This window comes from Symphalangus syndactylus, chromosome 5 (assembly GCF_028878055.3).
Source record: "Symphalangus syndactylus isolate Jambi chromosome 5, NHGRI_mSymSyn1-v2.1_pri, whole genome shotgun sequence".
Taxonomy (NCBI): Eukaryota; Metazoa; Chordata; class Mammalia; order Primates; family Hylobatidae; genus Symphalangus; species Symphalangus syndactylus.
The window spans coordinates 115,329,447-115,357,048 of NC_072427.2; the positions used below are offsets into that span (position 1 = coordinate 115,329,447).

Consider the following 27,602-nt stretch of genomic DNA (forward strand, 5'->3'; position numbering starts at 1 on the left):
TTGTACTCCAGCCTGGGCAACAAGAGCGAAACTCCATCTCAAACAAACAAACAAACAAAAAAAACAGAAATTACCCTGGTTTGGTGGCACGTGCCTGTGGTCCCAGCTACTAGGGAGGTTGAGATGGGAGGATGGCTTGAGCCTAGGAGGTTGAGGCTGCAGTGACCCATGATCGTGCCACGTCACTCCAGCCTGGGTGACAAAAGGCTTTGGCTTTAAAAAAAAAAAAAAAAAAAGTTAATACATGTTAAGTACTTAGAACAGTATCAAGCACTGTTTAGTGACATAGAAGTATTAATATCATTAATTTTTATTATACTTTCTGATGTAGATTCAGAATTCATGTAAAATTATACAACTTAGTCACAAAATCTGCAGAAATAATGTAGACTATCTGAGAACCAGAGAAGGATCTGTACTAAGATCATGTCAAGTAAGCATGACATTTGGTCTTTATAGTAATACTTATGCACACACACAAACACATGCACTTTCTCTTTCTCTCTCAAGAAATTTAACTCAGGTCTACTCTGGAACATAATGTACCAATGATCTCAGGTTCTTTGGATCCCAAAATGATCCCCAAAAAAAGATGTTAAGTATTACTTTTTTTCCAAGTATTTCCAAGAACCCATTAAACACACACATGCATAAATACACACACACATTGAAAAGGTACACTTGTTTTCTGTATTTCAAAAGCACACTGGAATCATTCCACTGCACATTTGAGGGGCAAAGTGGATGGTGTTCAAACACAAACTCTTCACCCTGTAGCAGAGGAGGCCTACTAAGCTTTTACATTTTCCTCCAATTGTGAACACTGAAAGCTTTTCATTTTGTTCCAAAGGAAATGATCTTACCATAGCTCAACGATATTATCATTGTCTGAATAAAGTGGGTATCCGGTGGCCATTGCAGAAAGCCTAAATGCTAAAACCCAAGGGCACAAAAGTTAAAAGTAACTCAATAGAAATGTCACTTACAACATTCTTTCTTTTGATTTATGACCATCAAACTTAGAACCCTGGAGCAAGGGAATTAAGACTATGGCACAATGTAAAGGTAGTACTCTACCTCCCCTCCTTCCACCCTTGCCATTAAAAAGGCCTTCAATACTCATTTTATTTTTCTATATGGAAGAGAATTAGACTTGAAAATACCACTACATATAATTCTTTCATCTCACCAACAGGCGTATTCACATTCTTCTACTAATACTGGCCAATCAGGTTGAAAATCCCTATCTCACAACTGTTATCTGTCACACGATTAAGATAACAATTTTTTATGTATTAGTCCAGGGTATCAAAGAACTTTATTTTTCCTTTAAAAAAATGACTGTTCATTGTATACTTAGTAGACTTTAAACATCTAGACTCCATTGAAGCCACGCACTATTAACACAGTTAACATGAGATGGTGGTTTCTTGCCTTTGCCCCACCCTCCGTTGTAAAAACCTTATACAGCTTTATTATCCAGATCCTGGGACAACAGGCTTCAGTAGGAGACAGATGATGAATAGAAAGTCTCATACTAACACTGATTCCTTAGCAATGAATTAGATTCTGGGAGCTCAAGGAAAAGGTAGGAAATGACAGTCGTATTTCTTTGCAAGATAAATTTCCAGCAGAATGTACTTTCTTGCTGCCTTGAGCTGCTTGGTTGGGTTTCAGCATCTCATAAAGTTGTGTTAGGTCTTGACCTAAACATTCATTCATTCTTCAAATGTGTTTTTGTCTCTACTAGGTAGAAGACACCGTGCCAAGTACCAAAAGAGATTTAAAATGAACTTATTTCACTCCTGGACTTTTCCCCTTCCCCACCCTCCCTCTAGGCCGATCACACACAGCTAAATGCACTCCTATCCTATCACACCATGTCTCAGATAATGCCCCTGTTACAGCCTTGGTTTCCTCCCTTTAATTTCTCCCACCCCTACTAAGAAAACACCTATCACTTTCTTTTGTATTATAAAGGTAATACATGCAGTGATATTTATAAAATTCAAACAGCCAAGAAGGGCATGAAATGAAAAACAAAACCATACCATCATCCCACGGCCCAGAAATAACCAAAATTCTTGGTTCCAGAAATTTATATTCACAATCAAAAATTAAGACTTTTTTTTCACCATCTTATGGTGCTGAAAAAATTAAGACTTTTATTGTGATGGTATCAGGTGGGGTGGGGGGAGAAAAATGTGAAGGTGTTTATTTTGGCAAACAAAAAAATGGGATCTCAGAATACATGCTGATTTGCACCTTTTCTGTGCTTTCTTCTTTTCCTGCCTCTGGACATCACTCTGAATAAGGATATGATGGGTGGAGCAGCAACAGCCACACTGAGATCATGAGGAAACAAGCTTGAAGGCAAACATCAAACACTGAGGCGAGGAAAGAGGAAATAAGCCTGGGTCTTCAAACTAACTCCCCCAACAGCCCAGACTTTGGACTTCTTGTTTACATGAGGTGACAAATGTCATTTTGAAATGTCTTATTTAAACCACTTTTTAACCACTTTTTGCTGTTTTTATTCCTATGTAAACCACCTTCAATTGACTTTTGTTTACTTGCAAGTAAAAGCAGCCCCATTGCCAAACTGCTCTCTAGATAGAAGCCCAGTGAATTAATAATCCCACACTCAGCACTTGTGAGAGTGTCTGTCTCCTCACACCCTTGGCTTTACAAGGTTTTGGTCCCCATCTATTCCTGGTGCATTTTCACTAGTGGCTAGAGCCTTTTCTTCCTCAAAGTCTAGCAACTCTTCACTAAAGAAATGGCCCATTGCAAAGCAGTAACAGCCAGGCTGCTTATCCTTGGCCAGTACTTCACTCATTCTGCTTCGCCTATGTCATCCCATATGGGCACGAGGCTCACATGGCTTCTTCCAAAGCAGACTCTGTCATCACAGGGCCAGAATATACTATAACACACAACACCAGTCCAGACTCTGCTAGACTACAACAACCATGCGGTGTGCAAAGACAGGCCCTAGACTGGGAACAGAGTGGCCTGGCTCCCATCTGCCATTTTTTAGCTGGTTGGCTGAAGACAAGTCACCTCACCTCCTGAAGCCTGTTTCTTTGGATGTAAAAGGCAGGGTCTGGAAGCTACAGCCTAGGATCCTTATGAAGATTGGGACATGGTGCACACAGGCACTGATGCTAACCTGTCACTGACTATTAAAGGTGGGACTGAGGCTGAGGCAAGCCCCTGGCCTCCTTCAACACTGTGATCCTTCTTTGTCCTCTTTGCCCTCTCAGCTTGTCACACTTCTGCCACCACAGCTGGCAGCCTGTCAGGTCATGACGGCTGACCCAAAGAAAATCAGGCCCATCCTTCTGCTCCTCCCACAGACAGGCAGCACTCCCACGAGCCCCATCGCAGTGAAAGGATATGATCAATGTCCATCCAGCTGAGAGGCAGGGCATGCCAGCTAATGTACAGGAAATGCCAAGGCCTGGGCTGGTACCTGCACCAAATGCATACGATTTTTCACCCAGTCAGCCTAGGTCTCGCAAGCTCCCAAAAGGCTAGTTTGGCCCAAACTGCTCTCTTCCGTCTTACTCATTCTCTGCCATTGTGAATGAAATTATTGTTCTCAGTGCTTTGCTCCTCCATATACATCTACCTTCTTTGCCATATGACTTCGAGTTACCTCCTACTAGAACAGGCCAGGTATGCTTCCTCACCCTGCTGATGTGGGGCTTGACAATGCAATTTGTGCTGGCCGAGGGAATCTTGGCAGAACTGACAGTGGGCTGGTTACAGACCAAAGATTTAAGAGGCTTCCAGCATTTCTGCTTGCCTTCTTATTCCTCTGTAATCTGCCCAAGGTGAGCTCGCCCTGCATATTTGTTGCCCCTGCAGCCTGGGCTGCTGAATAAAACATGTGGAATAGACCTCAACCCAGATGGAAGCCTGGAGTCTGGCTTGGCCAAGTGAAGCACAGTCTGGCTCAACCAAACCACACCCAACCAACAGCTGAGTGAGGGGAAAATGAACCTTTGTGGTTGTAAAGAACTGAGATCTGGGGCCAGGTGCGGTGGCTCACACCTGTAATCCCAGCACTTTGGAAGGCCAAGGCAGGTGGATCACCCGAGGTCAGGAGTTCGAGACCAGCCTGGCCAACATGGCAAAACCCCATCTCTACTAAAAATATAACAATTAGATGGGTGTGGTGGCACATGCCTGTAATCCCAGCTCCTTGGGAGGCTGAGATAGGAGAATCACTTGGACCCAGGAGGTGGAGGTTGCAGTGAGCCGAGGTGGTGCCTCTGCACTCCAGCATGAGCAACACAGCGAGACTCCAACTCAAAAAAACAAAAACAAAAAACTGAGATCTGGGATTGCTTGTTACATGGCAATATTAAGCAGCAATATCCAATACAACCATTGTAAGAGCAAATATAACTAAGTTTGCCTGGCACATAATGACACACGATGATAAAATATTTACGCTTATGTTAAGGAAATCTGAGTCCATTTATCATTCAAACACATACAGAGCACTCCTATACATAAGGCACCAGGCAAGGCCCACAGGGCACTGAGTAAAAAGAAAAACACAAAGGTAACTAACTCCTGCAGGTGTCTTTTTGGTCAAGCGTAACTCCAAGCTTCCTAAATCCTACTGGGGGAGAGGGAAGGGTCTGTGTTGAAAAAGTGTCTGCTCATTTAATTCATTCATTTACTATCCTGGGTTAAAACACAAAAGGAATGAAATTCAGCATCTGTGCATTTAAGTGAACTCTTACATTTGTTGATAGCAGAATCTACTTTTTCTACAAATGTACTATTCACTAAAAAGACAGTTGGAAACTACAAGTTTTTTTGGTTTGTTTTTTGTTTTTTGAGATGGAGTTTTGTTCTTTTTGCCCAGGCTGGAGTGGAACTTGAATAATTTTTAATGAACTCCTTGGTTCCACTAATCTTCATTTATTTCCTGAGCACTCTGACGCCCCAGGCACATGATTTGTAACTTTGCTAGAAAGCAGCACACAGTGCCCAGGTGCTGCCACTGATCACGAATTATTTTAAAGGATAGTTGACATCCCCTTGTGCCCAAAATTTAAATTTAAAAAGAAAAAAAAAAAACACCTCTCTATAGTTTGACTCCGAAGTCTTCATTTTTACTCTTAGAATTTTATTTCACCTGCAAATGTGAAGCTTCCTTCTCTAAAGGACAATGGAAAAGACAAGCTTCAGCCAGACTCCTCCTTCCACTCACCTCCACTCAGAAAGTCATGGGAGACTCCCACATCTAATAGCCTTTGCCATGAAGCCTTTCCAACAATCTTCTGGAAGTCTAAATAAAATCTAGATCCACTGGTTTGTCCTTCTTCCCACATTTATTCTCTCCCTCGGAGAACTTTAATAGATTTGCCAAGCATAATTTCTCCATCTGCGAGTCATGTTTTCTTCAGAGTCCAGTGACGTCACCCTGTCCCATGGACTGCACAAGGCTGCCAGGTATGGAGGCAAATTAGCTCTAATAACAAAAAGCATTTCTATGATTCTAACCAGAAACTCACCAAAGTGAAGTGTCAGTACAGTCGTGCGAGCACACACATCTACAGCTCCCTCTGCAGACACTGCTCCTAGCACTGGACACACAAGAATTCATACAAAGGAACCCCGGAGCCAGGATTCAGATCTGGGCAGTCCAGGCCCAGAAGCCAGACTGCTAACAGCCCACCTCGGCAGCCCCTACAAATCCCCAGCGCGTGTCAGCAGTTCGGGGCTCCCCTCACCCTCTTGTCCTCGTCCAGCACAACAAGGGTCCTCAGAAAAGCAGCACAAAGGAAAGACCACCCTAGAATTTTCTTTATTTTAGCTTTTCCCAGGACTCCTCTAACGACAGCTCCGGAGTTTTCCCTGAAGCTAAAGCAGCCTGCTTCCTCTTCTCGGGGCCTACTCACCTCTCCAGAATCAGAGAAAAAAGTAGAGCCTCTTCCAGCTCTCGGGCCCTAAGGCCCCAGAATCTGAGGGGAGCCTGGCGCTGCTCTCCTAAATGCTGAATCTCTGCCCACTGAAGCCCCCCTGCACTGCAGATAACGTCAGAAGTGGGGCAGGGCAACTGCCCTTCCCCGGTAGGGAAATGCTTCACCTCCTTCCAGTCCAGTCTCTCTCCAAGGAGCTGGTTTTACATATCTATGTGCCTTTCAGCCTTTCTGAATCTTCTACTAGTTGCAGCTGAGGGGGGCAGGATAGCCAAGAATGTCCTCCACCCCCTGCCCAGCCCCCATCTCTGAACCCAGTCTGGGTCAACGACAAGCTACAAATCTGGCCCAGGCCTCCACCTGGAAATCTAAAGCAAAGGATATTATTAAAGTCACAGGTTAAGGATCACTCACTCCACAGCTCCTCATTTAGAAGCCTGCAGTGGCATCAAATGTAAACACTTCCCAAGAATGCTTTAAAACAGGGGGAGGTTTTTATTAAACGACTTAATTGAGGGCCACTTTTCATTGTGGGAAGCTTTTAAACTGATGAATAAAAGGGGCCTGATGGTGTTTTCCAGACACCTGTTTTTAAAACCTGTCACACAGAGTCATGGGGAAATGAAGCACCACTCAGGGCCCCCATGTGTGCTCCTGCTGCTAATTCTTCCACAGAAGTAAGATACCTAATAAGACCTATTCCCCAGCACCAAGAACCTGGCATGAGGGCTTCATTCCATATTCATTTCAAGGGTCATTAGAAGTACTGGATGGGAAAAGTGGGAAAAATAAGGCTGGCCAAGAAGGATCAAAATCAATGAAGAAAGACACTTTAAAACTTGAAAACAGAGCATGACTTAAGAGAACCACAGGCCTGATGAAACTGAGGCTTGGGGTGCTCTGCAAAAAAGACACCAGGTAGAAAGTGGTGAAGTGCTGGTGCATGTCACAATACACAGATGACACCTTGAAAACATTACGCTAAGTGAAAGAAGCCAGATGCAAAAGGCCATCTATTGCATGAAATACATTTATATGAAATATCCAGACTAGGCAGTTCCACAGAAACAGAAAATAGATGAGTGGGCTCGCAGGAACGGAGGGGCTGGGGGAAGGGAGGAACGTGGAGTGACTGCTCTACGGGTCCAGGGTTTCCATTTAGGGGGATGAAAAAGTTTTGGAATTAGATAGTGGGGATGGTTGCACAACACTGTGAATGTACTTCATGCCATTGCACTGTACACTTCAAATTGGTTAAAATGGAGATTTTATGCTGTATTTTACCACCAAAAAAAATACCAAGAACCAGAAAGATCCTTTTTCAGCTCCTAAATCAGGAGCAATCTCTTCATGTGAGTAAAAATACACAAGCTACAAGCCAACATCAAATATTATTTTACTAACAGCAACTCATTTATTGAGCTAAGCTCCCATCTTCACCGCACACCTCACAAGGACCAGTCGCTGAAGCCTCACACCCATCTTCAGCTGGGTGTTATTGTCGTCACTGTCATCATCCTCATTTTACAGGTGAGGAAACTGAGGTGCAACGAGGTGAAGTAGCTAACCCAGGGTCACACAGCAAGCACGGGAAAAGCCAAAGGTTGTACATAGTGCAGCCTGTGAGTGGTTGACCTTATGCTGTCAACCACTGGGCCACACTCCTTCCCGAATCACACACCCTGCTGCAGGAACTGGTTGGGGGCCTTGTACTATGCCCGTAACACAGATATTCTTTGTTGAGCCCCAATCACTTTAGTGTCCTTGACTGAAATGGATCCCCTGAAAAACGCCTTCAAAAGGCATACCTTAGGAATCACACAGCACATTCACATGCGTAGAGCTAGTTTCACACGGGCAGAGCAACATGACAAGATGGGAGGGTGACACAATTACCTACCTGTCCTTTAACAGGGGAGAAAAGCAAGGCTCACAAGTCCGTAGAGGCGCAGGCCCCACTCCACCAATGTCCTCTGCAGGGAATGGGTTTAACCACCCCAGACGCTAAGCGGTTTCACTGGTTTTAGCATGGCTATTTAGATGTAAATGATGCAAGCAAGTTTCAAATGAAGTTAAGGCATGTTTAATGGAGAGAAAAGGAGGTGTTCCCACCTCAGGGGCACCTGTGGGATAACCCAGTGGCATCAATAAAACGTTAAATTCCATTCTTTCTACCCTACTTAAGAAAAGAGGGATCTTTGTCCCTGGCCAATAGCTCCCTTAGATCAGAGATGTTAAAAAGAGCTACCATTGTTTGAGGTTCCACTTTGCCAGGGTTTCTTAGCCCTGCCTCTACTACATTTTAAGCCAGATAATTCCTGTGGGGGACTGTCCTTTGAATTGAAGGATATTTAGCAGATCCCTTGCCTTGGCCCATTAGATGCCAGGAGCCATCACCACCCCAGTCATAACTACCTAGAATGTCTCCAGATATTGTCAAATGTACCCCCGGGTGGGGAGGTTGGGGGGGACCCTGTTTGAGAACCACTGTACTGTGTCAAAGAGATGTGGCTTGACTGTATGTGGTAGGCATTACATCTATTTTACAGATGAGGAAACAAATCTGAAATGGAAGAGGAACCAAAGAGCCATCACTCGTAGTGAACGTCAAATAGAGCTTCCAATCCAAGGAAGTGAGACCTTTCTTTGCCCCACAGTGTGAAGAAGGAATGAAAATACAGGAGATGAAACTACTTTTCTTTTCTGTGTCGCCCAGGCTGGAGGGCAGTGGCACAATCTCAGCTCACTGCAATCTCCACCCCCTGGGTTCAAGCAAAGCTGGGACTACAGGCATGTGCCCCCACGCCCAGCTAATTTTTTGTATTTTTAGCAGGGACAGAGTTTCACCATGTTGGCTAGGCTGGTCTTGAACTCCTGATCCCAACTGATCCACCTGCCTCGGACTCCCAAACTGCTAGGATTATAGGCGTGAGCCACTTCACCCAGCCCAAGGTGAAACTACTTTCTACTGGCTCATGTATTTAAATGTTAAACAGGAAAATGGATGGTGGACTTGAACCTTACCAGGTATTTGGTCCTCAACTGCAAAGAAAATATATTCTGCAGACCTTGATGACAAGAGCAGCACCGAACAATGCATGGAAGTCTGAAGGGCCTCCTTAACTCACTCAACAGTCTGCAAGCTGGGTGTAGGGATGCCCTTCAAATAAGAAATGGTTTAAGCAAACAAGCAAAAAATGATTCACCATGAGAACTTGAAATGCATACAAGACAGCATGCTTTTATCAAAAATTCTCTCCTGTTATTTTTGCAAAACACTCCCCACACACTCTCACTCTTCTCAAGGCTTGTCTGTTTCTCTGTTTAGACATCACTCTGGCTGCTAGAGACAGAGGAAATACAAGGATGTCAAGTTTCAAAACAGTCTTTCTTCCTTCTTCCACAAAGCTTTATTGAGCACCTATTTTCTACCAGACACCAAGTATACAAAGTCAATATAGAGGTCTCATCTCTTTAAAGGTTTGTTTGAAAGTTTATGGGAAGTTTTTTTAAAAAAGAAAGAAAAAGAAGTTTATGGGAATTCAGACACATAAACAAAGAGCACTTATGTTGTTCTCATTGCCAAGATAAAGGCATATACAGGCTACCAATAATTTGTTGAAGAAATGAATAAGTGGGTGAGTTCAAGGAATGAATGAAGAGCAGGTGCAGCATCCAGGCCTCTATGCTTAATGAGGTGGTAGTTGTTAGCATAGCTCAGAGCCGGACAGCAAGGGTTTGAACCCTGGATTTCAGCACGTTGACAAGTTACCCAATTTCCCATGGCCTTGTTTCTATCGCCTGTCAAATGGGTTTATGATAGCACCTAGCCCATAGAATTGCTATAGTAAAAGCTCTAGGATGGGGCTGGAGGCAAAAGCTATGGGAGCATTTGCTATTATGAGAATTACTGATCTTGGGCAGGTCTCCTGGAAAGTGTCTGGCAACTCTCTCCCTCTTTTGTACCCCATCCAGCTGCCTCACACCCAGAAAGTTGGACTCAGGCCTGCAGGGAGAAGCAGTCATGCCGTGAGCAAGCCAGGCCTGGAGAATCAGCTAACTGGTGGGTCTTATCTCCAACCCCCTATTTCCCCTCTCCCTTCATCCTACCTTCTCCTCCCACCCCACCCACTCCCCAAAGCTTATAGGTGGCCCAAGGCAGCAGACTGTTAGGGCTTAGCTAGTCTGGCCACAACCAGAGCAAAGGCATTTAAGCCCCAAACCTGAAACTCACAAGTAAAAGAAATCTTAAGTTTGGGCTGGGCACGGTGGCTCACGCCTGTCATCTCAGCACTTCGGGAGGCCTAGGTGGGTGGATGGCTTCAGCTCAGGAATTAGAGAACTGCCTGGGCAACACGGCAAAACCCCATTTCTACAAAATACACACACATAAAAATTAGCCAGGCATAGCAGCCTGCATCTGTGGTCCCAGCTCCTCGGGAGGCTGAGGTGGGAGAATCACTTGAGCCTGAGTCTGGGAGGTTGAGGCTGCAGTGAGCTGTGATCACACCACTGCACTCCAGCCTGGCCAACAGAGTGAGACTATCTCAAAAAAAAAAAAAAAAAGGCAGGTGTGGTGGCTCACGCCTGTAATCCCAGCACTTTGGGAGGCTGAGGCAGGCAGATCACGAGGTCAGGAGATCGAGACCATCCTGGCTAACATGGTGAAACCCTATCTCTACTAAAAATACAAAAAATTAGCCGGGCGTGGTGGCACCTGCCTGTAGTCCCAGCTACTCAGTAGGCTGAGGCAGGAGAATGGCTTGAATCCAGGAGGCGGAGGTTGTGGTGAGCTGAGATTGTGCCATTGCATACCAGCCTGGGCAACAAGGCTGGGCAACTCTGTCTCAAAAAAACAAAAAAAAAAAAAAAAGGAAGAAAGAAATCTTAAGTTTGTTAAACTCCACCCTGCAATCCCTTTGCAAGCTATTTTCTCTCTCTTATCTCTCACTCCATTCTTTATCAGGTCCTCTCCAGCACCTAAAGCTTTCACAGTAATCACCACTCTAAGTGAATGTTCCAGGTTTTTGATACTTGATTAGGGCAAGGAGAGAGGCTAATCAACTTTTCAGCTGCTGCTGTGTAATTCTGAGTAAGTCATTGTTTATAGAAAGGAAGATAAAAACCACACAGGCAAAAAAGGTGGGGAATCAACCTTTTTTAATACTATCAGCTACAAAATGTTCAAGGAGGTCGGGCGCGGTGGCTCACACCTGTAATCCCAGCACTTTGGGAGGCCGAGTCAGGCAGATCACAAGGTCAGGAGATCGAGACCATCCTGGCCAACAAGGTGAAACCCCGTCACTACTAAAAATACAAAAAATTAGCTGGGTGCGGTGGCGGGCGCCTGTAGTCCCAACTACTCGGGAGGCTGAGGCAGGAGAATGGCGTGAACCCAGGAGGCGGAGCTTGCAGTGAGCCGAGATGGCACCACCACACTCCAGCCTGGGCGACAGAACGAGACTCCGTCTCAAAAAAAAAAAAAAAAAAAAAGTTCAAGGATATATATTAGTTCCTAGGATATACTAGAACCTCTTCATGACTTTGAAACCTGGGCCATTTCTTTTTCTTCTGTAATCAAGGCAAAAGAGCCCCATCGTTGAGAGTTTAACAGTCCTAGTTGGAATATCCAAAGTCCCAGCCTTAGAGAGGAAGAAAATGGAGCTAACAACACTCCCATCACAGGATTCCTGGATAATCCTGGTCACAGTCATTCCTCTTCCCTAGGTAGACTATAAATTTGCAAGGGAAAACCGAGGGGCTGTTTTGAATGGAATGAAACACAAAGATAGAAAACTAAGGGAAAAGGTCAAAAACAAGAGAATTCTTGAGGCCAAAACTAGAGGTCATCTTACCTCAATCTTCCAGCAAAGAGCTAAGTAACAGGAAAAGATTATTAACAATCGAGGAGCTTTGCAGACCTAACACACTACAAAGCAATAACCCGAACGATTACGTACTCCACCAAAGCAAAGCAGAAATCCCTGTGATTGGGCAGCAGGGAAGAAACCCTGCCCTGTAAACAAAGAGGCTTCTGGCCAGGCTGGCAGAAATATTGCATGTTCATAACAAATGCTCTGTGCACTAATCCCAAACACTCTAACTCCATGACGACCCTCCCCTAACTCCCTGGAAATGTTCCCTGGAGCTGATCCTTCTCGGGTTGAAATATCCAGCTAGTGCTCATTGTAGTAATGAACATTCATTCACTAGCCCTGTTTTAAACTCATCTCTAATTATAACTCTATATGGCCTCTAAGGCCTTACTACCTGTAATTTTAAGAGCTTGAGGTAATTACTATGCAGCAAAGTTTTGTTTTTGTCGCAAGTACCACATAAACAAGGATTGGATGTGCACAGCTTCGTTTTATTCTAGAATGCCCAACGCTGAATTTTGTTTCTAATCTCTTACCCAACAACCAATTATCTACAGAAAGTCAGAGGTTTGCAGAACTTGAAGAAAGGTGGAAATCACGTCTCTCTAACCTAGGATGTGGGACCCGTTCAGAGACTTTCTGGACAGCCTAATCTACCCTCTTCTTTAAGACACCTAGAAAAGCAGCAGTCCATAAAATTTCTCTTGGGATCACAAAGTTGCAATGGCCTTTAGTGGAATACCTTCTCTTTAGGACTGAACTGATTTACTGTTCTCCTCCACTACATGAGGTAGAGGAAAATAGTAAATCAGTTCAGACCTAAGGAGACTGTGATGTTAAAAAATAAACAAGGCACTGAGAACACAATTTCTTAATCAGCTCGGCTTAAGAGGAGCGAGAAACAGTAGAGAGAACTTAGCTTTGTATTCAGACAGACCAGAGTACTCTCGAACTTCAACGCCGCCATTTTCTTTTTGTTGTTTGTTTTTAAGACAGGGTCTCACTCTGTGACCCAGGCTGGAGTGCAGTGGCATGATCATGGTTCACCGCAGCCTCAACTCCCAGGCTCAAGCCATCCTCCCATCTCAACCTCCAGAGTAGCTGGGACCACAGGCACGTGCCACCACACCAGACTAATTTCTGTATTTTTTGTAGAGGCGGCAGCATGTTGTCCAGGCTGGTATTGACCTCCTGGGCTCAAGGGATCCACCTGCCTCAGCCCGCCAAAGTGCTGGGATTACAGGCATAAGAACTTTGCCACTGTCAAGTACTATGCACCTTTACAGGATTCAGCACCTCCTTGGGCCTCAGTTTCCTCATCTGTAAAATGAGGTCACTGCCACCTGCCTCTCAGGAATGTAAAGGGTTTACAGTAATGAAAGAAAAGTGCTGAGCATGCTACCTGGCACTTGAAAGGCAGTCAATAAACAAATAGTAACTATTATAACCATGAGGTTATTAGCCCTATGGGTCAGCTATTTGGAAACCACCTACCCAAGGGAAAAACAGTGTGAAGTCCAGTTTTCAGCCTGCCCAAGGAAGCCTGAGCTAAAGCGACCATGGTATGATGAGGAACCAATGTCTGCCCATTGGCAGGAGCCATAGACACAAACCAAACCACTTGCTCCAAAAAGTGCTACAGCTGCAGCTTTCACACTGCACTTTGCATTCTCCTTTCAGCTCTGTTGTGGAGGTAGCCACTACTACGCTTACTTTACCAGTTACTAATGTGCCAAAAATGGATCCAGCCACATTCTCCATGAGCTTCCCACCCCCAGAAAGTATCCCTGTTCAGCAGACTCCAGAAGCAAAAGACACCTGCCAGAATGGTCTCTTCCTCCACCTCCCACCTCCCCTTTGCATGATGGATACCTGCACCCTTCCCGCTCCTGGAGTCGGACATATCCAAAATCAGTCATTTGGTGTACGGGCCTAATAGAATAAGCTTTAATGTAAGCCCAAGTAAAGCATGTCTTATGCCTCCTGTGCCAATGAATTGAGGAGGCATCTACCCAAGCGAGGCTAGCCAGGTGCCCCATAGTACCCCACAGGCCACTGTGTTCCTCTTGATTAGAAAAGTTCCTAACTTATTGCAACCCACGGTTTACATCCCCATCTGACTCAGGCTCCTTAAGGCAGGAACTTTATCCTGTTTACCAACAACTCTGGGTAATACATAGCTTTTGCTAGTAACAGGGGCTAGTAATGGCCGGGCGCAATGGCTCATGCCTATAATCCGAGCACTTTGGGAGGCCAAGGCAGGCGGATCACCTGAGGTCAGGAGTTCAAGACCAGCCTGGCCAACATGGTGAAACCCCATCTCTACTAAAAATACAAAAATAAGCAGGGTGTGGTGGCACATGTCTGTAATCCCAGCTACTCGGGAGGCTAAGGCAGGGAGGATTGCTTGAACCCGGGAGGCGGAGGTTGCAGTGAGCTGAGATCACATCACTGCACTCCAGCCTGGGTGACACAGCAAGTCTCAAAAAACTAAAACAAAAACAAAGACACCTTAGTGTGAATTTAAGATGAAGCACTATCTCCCCCAAGGATATTGGCTTGAGGGATGGAGGAGGGTGGATGAAGAGAGAAGGGGGTTGCAACAGGGACACCGGGGACACCAGGCTGAAAACAGTAAGCCTTCCCTCCTCGGTAAAGGTCAGTCAACCCTGGTGCTATTTCCATCCCCCATCCCATTCCCCTTTTTTTTTTTTCCTTTTCCATTTTCAAGATTTTCATGTCATAACTGGTTTCTTGATAACAGCAATGTCACATGCCTGAAAAAAGTAAACACTTGGTCATTCAGAGAAAATTACCCAATTTTCAGTATCCCTTGAACTTTGTTTTCCTGCTCTGATGCCAACCTCTCAGCCATGCCACCGCCCTTTAGTGCCGAGATCAGAAGATGAAAAGAAAGGAAAAGCATAAAATCAGTTGGATATTTTTAAAAGGTCAATGGCATCTCTTAGATAAATGGGTTTCACAGGGAAAGAGAGTTAGGAGGCCATTAAATGTCTTTAACTCTCCCTCACCCATCAGCACAAGCAAATTAACAAGGAAAAAAAGGAAGCCACCAGGGCAGTAATTCTTAACACAAACCAAAGGCCTTTTCTAGCTGCTGTATCCCCTTTCCCTAAATGAAAAAGTCTCTCACTAACCCTTTCTTCATATTTTTCTTCACTTACTTTCTTCTAATCACTTTAGGATGTTACAGCTGCCACTTCAAAGTGAGAAATTGTGCTTAGGCCCACATATACATACACTTTTCTTTTGCGGGGGGTAAAGTGTATTATTATATTCACAGTATAACTATTGCTGTTCAGGTGTGACTTTTCAGACACCATGAGTTCAACAACATCCTCGAATAAGCATTTTTCTTTTCCCAATTGAGACAAGATTTGGAAGTTAACAAACCATTTAATAATATGGCTTCATTTTGTTGGCATCTTCACACACACACACACACACACACAAAACAGTAGGAAAACACTTTCCATATGGTCTTGCTCACCAAAGGGTGATGATTTGGGTCAGGGGACACCCTGTAAGACCATGCACTGCATGTAACCTCCATTTCAAGCCAGAGCCAAGACAATGAAGACAGCTCCCACAGGGTGCACACCTCCAGCAAGTGAATACAGTAGTAGCAGCAGAGCATGGTCGTGGAAGTTGGGGAAAAGAGAGAAAATCAAGTGGGCAAAATTATGTCATTTTTGTATTTTTCAAAATGAATGTTCTCTGGACTTACATTAGCAGCTAGAAATGAACGTTCTTTCACTTTGGCAAGGCATTCTTGAAGGGATGTCATCCCACTGTTAATAAAAATATAATATAGGCAGGGCACACTGGCTCATGCCTGTAATCCCAGCACTTTGAGAGGCCGAGGTGGGCAGATCACCTGAGGTCAGGAGTTTGAGAACAGCCTGGCCAACATGGCAAAACCCTGTCTCTACTAAAAATACAAAAAAGTAGCCGGGCATGGTAGCAGGTGCCTGTAATCCCAGCTACTTGGGAGGCTGAGGCAGGAGAATCACTTGAACCAGGGAGGCGGAGGTTGCTGTGAGCTGAGATTGCACCATTGCACTCCAGCCTGGGCGACAAGAGCAAAACTCCATCTCAAAAAAAAAAAAAAAAAAAAAAAAAAACACCATAGAGGGCCACCCCCTAAGAAAAACTTAAAACCACTGATTTGTGGTCAGGTAGCAACATCAGGGTGGAAATTTAATGCAAACATCGTACTTGGGGTACAAAAGTAAATTAACCAAGATCCCCAGAGACTATCACGTTACTAACAAGGGCAGTGAAAACACATTTTCTTGATAAAATATATGACCTAATTCAGCCAATATAAGCATAGTTACATTTTCCTTAGTCCTACTTCTCTATCGTTTTTAAGATCATGTGACAGGTGTCTCAGGTGTCATCTCAGATGTGCCATGCTATACACTGTGTTCTGTCTGCAGGGCTTCATCATACTTCCAGAATAAGTTTAATCTACAAAAATGGACATATGTTAACACAAATATCAACCACAAAACCTTAAGGATGTTGTTAGCTTTGGCTTCTTGAAGGAAAATTCTCCACATTTATGCAACTCCATTATCTATGTGGGGGAGTCTCGGGAGGGTCTCCAAAAGCTGACCAAACCCTAAAGTATTTTTTCTTTTAATCTGAAATTATTCCCGAATATGACAAGTCAAATTAACACTTGGTTTTCCCTGAATAGGACAACCCTGTATTATAACCTTGACCCAGACAAGGACTCCTTGGTTCTAATGCCTACACTCCCACCTCCTTGGCAGAAAGTGCCCCGGCAGTATTGACTGTAAACAGAGAGGTAGAAACAAAGGGAACTTCAATAACGGCACCATCTACTGTCTAAAGTTGGAAAGCACCAACCAACAGGTTCTTCAGGTGGAGAGGTGGATTGGGGAAGAGTTATGAGGACCTGAGTTCTAGATCAGGACTGATCTTTAGCCGTCCGAAGAGTGGCTGGTGGGAGCAACCCTCAAAGCAGAGGTTTTCAAACTTGCCTGCACATTAGAATCACCTGCGGCGTCTTAAAAATTCCATTGTCCAGGCTGCAACCCAGGCAAGCCCAATCCAGATCCCTGGGAGTCGGACACTGGCACCAGTATTTTTTAAAACTCTCCAGATGTGCGGCCAAGTTTGAGAACCAATGCCCGCAAAAGCATTCCCAGCGAGCTCTGAGCAACGTTTTGAGCGGCATTAAGCAGAGTCGGGAGGGCAACGGCCTTAGGGTGAAGGAGAACACACAAAGCAAATATACAAAGTTTCAAAAATCCTGTGTAACTAACTCCAACATGACAGCCAAGTACCTGTCTAGAGGCCAAACAGTGATGCAACTTGGAAAAGTACCGGGGAGAGCTGGAACGTGTGCTCCAAGTGAGGCGGGGGCTCTCGGGACGACCTGCCTGGGCGGCGCAGTGGTCGGGAGGGTCTGGGAGACGCCACACGCCCCTCTCTTTCCAGGGCATGGTCCGGCCGAGCACGCCGAGGACTTGGGTACGATAGGACAGGTCGGGAACTGCTTCGCGTGGGTCTCTCCCAGCTGTCACCAGAGCCGGAGGGTCCGGGCAGGGGCGCGAAGGCAGAGTCCTGCTTCACTGAAGGGAGGTCCTGCAGGGCCTCCTCCCTCCCACCCCGCCCCGAGGCGGGTTCCCCCGGGATCGCCCGCATCTGTTCTGCGCCTGCCCTCGGCGGGGCGGGGCGCGGCGCGGGAGTCCGGGTCGCACCTTCGAGCCCCAGGACACGCGCGGCGCGGGGCACCGAGAACGCACGCGCGGGCTGAGCACGGCGCACCTGGCTGGGCCCGAACCCCTGGGGGTCCCGCCGCCCTGGGCGGCCCCTAGCACCCCGGAGCCCGGCTCCCGGCGCACACCCGCCCCGCTCCCGCCCGGAGCTCACTCACCACCGCCGCCGCCGCCTCCCGCGTCCAGCTCCCGCCGCAGCCAGCAGAGCCCGGCCGGAGTGCAGGGGCCGCGGCGCCGCCAGGAGGCCGAGCGAGACCGCGCCCCGCCCCGCAGCCGCCGCCCGCCCTCCCGGGAGGAGGAGCAGGGGCTGCCGGGGGCCCAACCCTCCCTTTAACCCGCCCGCGGCCCCTCGGGACGAACCTACCCAGGCACCCCCCGCACCACCCGCCCTCGGCTCCACTCGGCCCCGGGCTGCGCTTGGACCTCACCCTTCCCCGGAGCCGCTCGTCCTTCCACCTCCCCTCCGCCGCCACCGCGTATTTTTCTTCTCCCAGCCTCGGCCTCTCCAAATTCCCGGCCTCCAGGAAGCCCTCCCTCTTTCGCGCTCCCGACTGCGCCGAGCTCAGTTTGCCCCTTTCCCTTCCTTTCCCTGCTTAGCCTGTCTCTCCCTCCCTGTCAGAAACTTAAGGGACAGCGCTCTTCCGCCGCCGCAAACCCACACCTGTTTATTGAGCACCTGCTGCGTCCAGACACTGGTGGGGAGGTTATCCCACGCGCGGTAACAAGAAGTGTCTGTCTCTGTTGGAGAAACAGGAAAGTGAGGCGCCTCGTGAGGTCACACAGCTGGCGGTAGTAGGGCTGGGATTCGAATACAGTTTTTAGGTCCTCGTTTAGACCCACCCCACGATCAACTGCGGCATGCCTCTCGCTAGCTGTGAGAACTTGGGCAAAATGTTATCAGTTCTAAACCCCAGTTTACTCATCTGTAAAATGAAAAGCTGGATATTCCACCAGCTATAAGGATTCCCTGAGAAAACAACAACCTGTACTTTTTTGTTTGTTTGTTTTTGGAGAGGGAGTCTTGCTGTTTTGCCCAGGCTGGAGTGCAGCAGCGCGATCTCGCCTCACTGCCTCTGCCTCCCGGGTTCAAGCGATTCTCGTGCCTCAGCCTCCCGAGTAGCTGGACTACAGGTGCCCACCACTACGCCCGGCTAATTTTTGTGTTTTTAGTAGAGACGGGGTTTCACCACGTTGGTCAGGCTGGTCTCGAACTCCTGACCTCAAGTGATCTACCCGCCTTGGCCTCCCAAAGTGCTGGGATTACAGATGTGAGCCACTGCGCCCTGCCCAACCTGTACTTAATACGTGTTTGCTGACATATTGAATGAAATAGACCCTTGAAAACTTAACAATTCAAAACAATATAAAAGGACTTGAAAAAGTAACAGGTTGGTGCAAAAGTAATTGCAGTTTTGCTATTACTTTCAACAGGAAAAGCCGCAGTTACTTTCTTTTGCTCCGACCTAATAATAGTGATCCATTGCCAGGAAAGAAAAAAAAAAAAGATGCTACTTATCCCAAGTGGGCAGCATGGTCAAGGGAGTCTTTTTGGAGGAAGCGGTATTGCACTATTCTAGAGCTAGCAGGTCTAGGTTGGGGAAGACAGCCAAGGTGATGGAGTGTGTGAACAGTGCCCAGAGGGTGGACCAGCTTTCCTGAGCAGAGGCTGCCTGGGGCGGGACACACATGCTAGAAAATGGGATGAGGCATACTAGAAACGTGGATGGGGTCAGAGGGTGGAAAAGGCATCCAATGCCAAAGTGAGGGAGCTCAAGGCAACCAAACAGTACTTGGACACCTCAAAATAACTGGAATGGAACCTGCATGCAATAGAGGGCACCTAAATGGCCCTGGGAACCAGACGGGGGAAACCCATGGCCTAGGAACCAGCAGAGTCATGGGGTAGAGGGGGAGTTGCAGCAGGGAGGGACAGGAAAGAAAGAATTTTCCAGCTGGGTGCAGTGGCTTACGCCTGTAATCCCAACACTTTGGGAGGCCAAGGCAGTGGATCACCTGAGCACAGGAATTCAAGACCAGCCTGGGCAACATGGTGAAAGCCAACAACAAAAAAAGCGCATATACACACACACACACACACACACACACACATATATACACACACTCATATATATATACACACATATATACACACACATATATATACACACACACACACACACATATATACACACACACACACACACACCCAAAAATTAGCCAGGTGTGGTAGCATGTGCCTGTAGTTCCAGCTACTCAGGAGGCTGAGGTGGGAGGATCAATTGATCCTGGGAGGTTGAGGCTGCAGTGAGCCATGACTGCCCCAGTGGACTCCAGCCTGGGCAAAAGAATGAGACTGTCTCAAAAAAAGAAAGAAAAGAAAAGAGAGAGGGAGAAAGGAGAGAGGGAGTGAGGGAGGGAAGTAAGGAAGGGAGGGAGGGAGGGAGGGAGGGAGGGGAGGGGAAGGGAAGGAAAAGGGGAAGGGAAGGAAAAGGGGAAGGGAAGGAAAAGGGGAAGGGAAGGGAAGAAGGAAAGGGGGAAGGGAAGGAAAAAGGGAAGGGAAGGAAAAAGGGAAGGGAAGGAAAAAGGGAAGGGAAGAAAGAGAAAGGAGGGAGGGAGGGAGGGAAGGAGAAGGAAGGGAAGGAGAAGGGGAAGGGAAGTGCAGGGAAGGAAAAAGGGAAGGGAAGGGCTCTTGTTTGGAAGACCAGATGTCTTGGTGACCAGATGTGTGCAATGAGGGAGTGGAAGTGGCAAAGACAAAGCTGAAGTTTCCAGGCTGGGCGCCTTGGAGCATCAGAAATAGGAACAATACGGAAAGAGGCTGCTTTTCAGGAGAGTTGCTGAAGGTTCTATGGAGCATGAAGTAATGGTGGAACTTTTCAGTGGAAATGCCCCAGCAGGCAGCTGGGAAGTGGAGGAGTGTCTCTGGGCAGCAACCATGTAGAGGGTGAGGGGAGAGTGAGGACCAGGAGCCAGGAAAGGAGAGTGCAGTGCCTTCATTGAGGGTGGAGGAAGCAGAGGGCATCACCCAAGGGAGAAAGAGGAGGGTAACTGAGAGCTGTTGGGAAGAACCCAGGAGTCTTTGACGGAAGCCCAAGGGTTGAGGGACTCCTGAAGGAGAGGGCAGTGCCGAATGTCACGAATCCACTTCTCACATGGGCCCTTCCAAGGATCTGTAGAGAGTGTGCACTCAGGAAATATTTGTTAACTGTCAAAAAAGCATTTCATCAGCAATTTCCCCTCCCATACAAATATTTTGCTGATGACAAAAATAAGGGGAGTCGTTGGAGGCAAAGACAGAGGTGAAAGAGATTAGCTACCAGAGATACTGCTTTCGTTGCTCTTATTGTCAAGATGAATGCTCAAGCTCCACCAACCTCAACTTAAAGCAAACATTTCCAGGGAATGCTTCTGAAAAACATCTTTGTCTTTATTTTTATTTAATGTAAGTCTGGCTCCCTTAATTATGGTTTTTGAGCCAGTAGAAAGATTGGGGGGGGAAGAGGGGGGTCAGTGGCAGCAACTTGCCAAAGAGAAGTTTCCAGAAGGATAAGTAGAGAAAAATCACCTCTTTTCTCCTCCAAATTTTCTGTACATGAAATACGTGATACAAAAATATTCACATAAGTGCTACAGTATAAATGACATTTGAGTAGTGACACAGAATATAGGAAGGGTGACAAAAGGGAGGCTGCAGCATGGAATAGGTCTTATGGCATGCACTTGGAAGATGTAATGCAAGGCCAGGCGTGGTGGATCACACCTGTAATCCTAGCACTTTGGAAGGCCAAGATAGGTGGATCACTTGAGGTCAGGAGTTTGAGATCAGCCTGGCCAACATGGTGAAACCCTATCTCTACTAAAAATACAAAAAAATTAGCCAGGCGTGGTGGTGCATGCCTGTAATCCCAGCTACTCAGGAGGCAGAGACAGGAGAATCACTTGAACCCAGGAGGCGGAGGTTGCAGTGAGCCAAGATCACGTGATTGCACTCCAGCCTGAGTGACAGAGTCAGACTTCATCTCAAAAAAAAAAAAAAAAGAAGAAGAGGTAATGCACATGGATAACAGAAAGAGTGCGGAGGGCATTTCTGGAAGGTGTTATCATACACCCGAGACGGGGAAACAGGAGGAAGTGAACAAAGCAAAAAATAGTACATGGTTTATTTGATTGAAGTGGAAAAGCTATTCCACTTGTGAAGCAAGATGGGATTGGGAAGGGCACCTGGGAAGAGGGCTTTTGCTTAGAGTCATTGGAAAACAGGCTGCCTTAATATGGGTTGCCCTGAAGGGGGAGCCTGTGACAAGACTTGCCTGCCAGTGGTGTATTTAGGGTGATCCCTAGAAGCAGGAGAGAGGAAGCAGGAAGAGTGTGACAGGGAAGGAGGAAAGGCCAGTATTAGGGTGTGTTAATGAGAGGGGTGCTATATGCAGGGGGCCTGATTCCCCTGGGACATCCTGGAAAGATGCTGAATGCCCCCCAGAATTAACAACCTGAAGCTCAGGTAGCTGGAGTATTTTTCCAAGTCTCCAGCAAAGACTGCTCCTATGTGCCTTGCCCCTACTTCTAGGCTACCCACCTCTCATGCTGAAAGGGCTCCTTGGAACAAAAGTGCTCACTTGTGATGGAGAGCTGTCAGCACAAAATTGATCCGAGCTTCCTGGGAGCTGTCCCAGCACCTATAGCTTCTGCGCCTCCCGGCTGCTGCAGTGCACATGGCTTCAAGCTCCGCCCCTGCTGGGCCAGGACTCCTTCAGGACCTGGTGCCTACATCATTCCACACCCAGCAGCCTCTCCTGGCACTATTCCTCTACTCCAAGCTGTTGCGTGGTGGAGCAACTCCGCCAAAACACTGCTTCCCCATAAACAGCTTCCCCATAAACAGAACCCCAGAGGTCAGATTACCAGTAGGTTCCATGGGCATGGCACCATAGAAACTTCTTTCCCCTCCAGTGAGACCCAGCTGTGTCCTCTCCAACAAGGTCTGGCTCTGAGCAGGAGTAGAGGGGAGACTAATTCCTTGGGTGCTCAATCTCATTTTTGGACTTTGCACACTTCCCACATGAAGTGAAGAATCTCAGTCTTAAACTGTTCACTTTTCAAAGGGTTCACTCCTACAGGTGTTGAGGGAAGAGACTTAATACATCAAACAATCATATTAAGTTTCTGTTTGAACTTCTAGAGCCCCTTGGGCAGGCAAACTTGCTAGGCCTACAGAAAAAGAATCAAACCCCTTGGCAAGCTGTGGCAAGCCCTCAAAATCCTGCCCTGACTGGCAGATAAGTCAGTGAGAGGGCTATGCCCCTAGCCAGCCATCCACACTCTGGGCCTGCTGTCAAGGTTCCTTCATCTAAAACACCCTTCCGTCTTGCTCTTTCAAGGTTTAGCTTAAGTCCCTCCTCCTCTAAGAAATCCTCCTCCTTCATCCTCCCTTTCTGCCTCGTGGGGTGTTTTATCATAGCACCTATTTACTTATAATTCAGCCCTCCCGCACACTGTGAGTTTCTTAACTGAAGGGAATGGGTCAGATTCCTCCCCGAGTCTCTAGCCACTAGCACATAGCAGGTGTTCAGTAAATGTTTGATGAATGAATGAATGAGCACATGCTAGTCAGCGCACACACACATAGCCAATCAGGAAATGCCATTGTAGAACAGGTTTTGAGGTGAAGCTCACTTCTTGTGGCCAGGCCAGAGACTGGCCCAGCCCATCTGAACTCCAATAAAGACTTGCCCCATGGCTTTTGACTAGTAACCTGTAGCCTGGATCCCTGGGCCTGCAAAGGGAGGTGATATTTATGTACCTCATAGCAGAAGAGGTGAGACCTAATTAACAGTAAATGACCGGGCGCAGTGGCTCATGCCTGTAATCCCAGCACTTTGGGAGGCCAAGGCGGGTGGATCACCTGAGGTCAGGAGTTCAAGATCAGCCTGGGCAACATGGTGAAACCCCGTCTCTACTAAAAATACAAAATTAGCCAGGCATGGTGACACATGATTGTAATCCCAGCTACTCGGGAGGCTGAGGCGCAGAATCGCTTGAACCTGGGAGGTGGAGGATGCGGTGAGCCGATATCGTGCCATTGCACTCCAGCCTGGGCAACAAGGGTAAATCTCCGTCTCACCAAACAAAACAAAACAAAAAACAGTAAATGGTTTGGCAGGGCACGGTGGCTCCTGCCTGTAATCCCAGCACTTTGGGAGGCTGAGGCGGGCGGATCACCTGAGGTCAGGAGTTTGAGACTAGCCTGGCCAACATGGAGAAACCCCATCTCTACTAAAAATAAAAAATTAGCCGGGCATGGTGGCATGCGCCTGAATCCCAGCTACTCAGGAGGCTGAGACAGGAGAATCACTTGAACCCGGGAGGCAGAGGTTGCAGTGAGCTGAGATTGCACCACTGCACTCCAGCCTGGGCGACAGAGTGAAACTCCATCTAAAAAAACAAAACAAAAAAAACAATAAACAGTCCTAAGAAGACTTTGGAAAAGTCACTGTGAATGTGTATAGTGTGGAGGAAGGGACTGAAACCCAGTATGCCATTGCACATCCTTATTCCATGGGACAGACAAGAAGATAAACTACTACTGTTTTTTAATTCGCTCTAAAGGTAGCATACCCCATTATATGGTGGAAATGTTGATAGAGGAGTGAGGTTTCTCAGTAAGAGAAAAACATCAAATAGCTTGAGTTGGACTCCATGCTAATCCTGCAGGATTTCCCCTAAGGGGAACACAGATTTCTTCCCACAGCTATGTCAACGTGCAAGGTAAATGAAAAATCAAGAGAGAACCAATAGCAACATTAGAGGGATCCAGCATAATCAAAAGTATTTTAGATACATTTTGTGGTCGGTTGGACCCTGGTTGGACCCAAGCATGGCTTGAGTTTCTAGAAGCTTGGACTGCCTGTCTTGGAGACTGAAGAACTTAGTGTAAGAATGTCAAAGCTCTGCTGACCAGTGGAAGGAGGAATTTTCCAGAAACAAGGCAAGTTTACACTCACCATCCCCTCAGCATCCCCAAAACACCAACTAATACTAATTCAATAAACATGCATGTATTAAATGTTATTGGGAATGTGTCCCTGATTATGTTGAAACAATTCCAAATCGAAAAGTCCCTTTCGAACCATGCTTTGGGCAAAGTCAGGATAGCTCCAATTCCAAGATTAAAAACAAAACCTTAGCCAGCCACAGTGGTTCACGCTTATAATCTCAGCACTTTGGGAGGCCGAGGAGGGCAGATCACTTGAGCTCAGGAGTTTAGGACCAGCTTGGGCAAGATAGTGAAACTCCATCTCTACAGAAAATACAAAAAACTTCGTCAGGCATGATGGCTCGCACCTGTAGTCCCAGCTACTCAGGAGGCTGAGGTGGGAAGATGACCTGAGCCCATAAGGTCGCGGCTACAATAAACTATGATTGTGTCACTGCATTCCAGACTGAAGGACAGAGGGAGACCCTGTCTCAGAAAAAAAGAAATTAAAATAAATAAATAAATAAAAAACTCTGAAACATTTAAAAGGTTTTGACTCTGTGGACCACATTTTATTTGTAGCAAATTAATCAACCATTCTTTGGTTTGAATTATTTGGTTATAGTTGATCTTGAGTGACATATTGTCAGATTATATTCAGACCAATTGGGCAACAAATGAGACCAAAAAACACCAGTACAAATGTTTTAAAATTCTGCATTTTTAGGCCGGGTGCAGTGGTTCATGCCTGTAATCCCAGCACTTTGGGAGGCTGAGGTGGACAGATCACCTGAAGTCAGGAGTTCGAGACCAGCCTGGCCAACTTGGCGAAACCCCATCTCTACTAAAAATACAAATATTAGCTGGGTGTGGTGGCACGTGCCTGTAATCCCAGCTACTCAGGAGGCTGAGGGAGGAGAATTGCTTGAACCTGGGAAACAGAGATCGTGGTGAGCCAAGATCACACCACTGCACTCCAGCCTGGGCAACAGAGCAATACTCCGTCTCAAAAAAAAATATATATTCTGCAATTTTTGCTCATTTCTGACTGCCAAAGCCTTCTAGCAAGGGATTTCACCTTTCAGAACACATTTTTCTTGGATATGTCTAAAGCAAAAGTAGCAAGCTGGGACTATTTGGTGGCGAGGGCTGAAATAATGAAAACTCAAATTTAGTATTGCAGAAGTAGTACAATTTATTTTCATAGAACTTTCCTGTAAGGGTTTTTGAGTTGGTCTGCCCAAGAGCAGGCTGAAGTCAACAAACTGGCGGTTCCTTCCGCTTATAGCCCTACAGTCAAGGTGACAGTGATTACAGGAGGGAACTGGGATTTCTTGGGCAATTTGAAGATTTCCACACTCAACATTTAAATTTCAGAACAAGCCTGAGCAACATGGTGAAACCCCATCTCTACAAAAAATACAAAAATTAGCCAGGCTTGTGGTGCACACTTGTGGTCCCAGCTACCCAAGAGGCTGAAGTAGGAGGCTTGCTTGAGCCCAGGAGGTGGAGATTGCAGTGGGCTATGATCACGCTGCTGCACTCCAGCCTGGGAGACAGAACTGAGACTCCACCTCAAAAATAAATTAATTTAAAAAATAAAAATAAATTTCAGAACAACCCATGAAGTACATGTTCTTATCCCCAATTTATGGATAAATAAAATGGATAAATTTATTTATTTATTCTTGATAAATAAATAGAGAAGCAGAGATTGAGACCTGGGTCTGTCAGAACCAGAACTTTGCTGAAGAGTCATAAGACCTCAAACCAGAAGGCATCTAAGGGATCATTATCCCAAGCCTTGCTTCCCTCATTTCAGACCACAGTTGGCTTTCTCCTTGACAGCTCCTAACCGGAGCCAAGGGACATCAGAGCCTCTGGCAGCCACAGAGAGTTTTCAGATGAGTGATTTTCCTGTGAGTCTCCATCTGTGTGCTTTAGTCTTGCAACCAGCAAGTGCAGGTGACTGCCTTTTCCAAGCCCCACCCAGTGCCGGTGGAATGAGCATTGACCTGTTCTTTCCTGCCTGATACCTCAGTCTCCCTCAACATGAGTTCCCTTCCATGAAATTCAAGGACATGGAGATTGGCGTCCACACGCCTTTCCCTTGCCAGGAGAACTCTGGAGTTTGTGCCAATATGAAGAAGATGACTTTTCAAATATGGGTATCTGTTTGGAAAAGGGGCGAAGTGAGAGTGACCGCAGTGGTTTTTGTAACTCAACCTTAGGAAGCTCCGCCTGCCAGAGGAGCCAGGAGGGAACTGAGCTGGGGCGACAGAGGCCAGCAAAGCCCAGGGGAAAAGGCTCACATTGAGGAGGCTCTAGATTTGCTCCATACCTCTTAGGGCCAATGCTTCCTTTTCTTTGAGGCTTCCAATCCACTATGTGTCTGAAGTCTCAGTAACTGTGGTGAGCATCTCGGAATCAAACATTAGAAAGCCACCAGAGGCTGGGCGTGGCGGCTCACGCCTGTAATCCCAGCACTTTGGGAGGCTGAGGCAGGAGGTTCACTTGAGCCCAGGAGTTCAAGATCAGCCTGGGGAACAAAGTGAGACCCTATCTCTCCAAAAAAAAAAAAATTTAAATTAACTGAGCATGGTGGTGCGTGCCTTTCATCCCAGCTACTCAGGAGGCTGAAGTGGGAGGAGCCCTTGAGCCAGGAATTCAAGGCTGCAGTGAGCCAAAATCGCACCACCACATTGCTGCCTGGGTGACAAAGCAAGACCCTCCTGTCTCTAAAAAACAAAAACAAAACAAAAAAGAAAAGAAGGCACTGTGTGTTTGGATGAAAGACTAGACGCTCAAAAACGACTGAGTTGGCAACACAGCAAAATTTATAAGTAGCTTATTGAAGCAGGATAGAGCCTACCTTGAACCATTTGCAGTGGATAGGGGAATGATAAGGGAAAAATTAGGAATCATTGCCAGCGCAAGGTGTACACATCATTGGCGTATTTCAATGCTGTCTTTTTTTTTTTTTTTTTTTTTTTTTTGAGACGGAGTCTTTCTTTGTCCCCCAGGCTGGAGTGCA

General features: G+C 46.5%; 1 protein-coding gene across 3 annotated transcripts in view; it reads right to left on the reverse strand.

Moving 5' to 3' along the window:
• The window catches only part of CGNL1 (cingulin like 1), a 175,277-nt gene extending 157,452 nt beyond the window's left edge, over positions 1 to 17,825 (reverse strand). For 2 of the 3 annotated variants that reach the window (XM_055279290.2, XM_063639394.1), the window contains exon 1: positions 17,754 to 17,825. The gene's annotated coding sequence lies outside the window, so the exon portion shown is untranslated. The remainder of the gene's footprint in view (positions 1 to 17,753) is intronic. The other variant, XM_055279289.2, reaches the window with a different exon arrangement.
• Between the last annotated feature and the right edge of the window lie 9,777 nt (positions 17,826 to 27,602).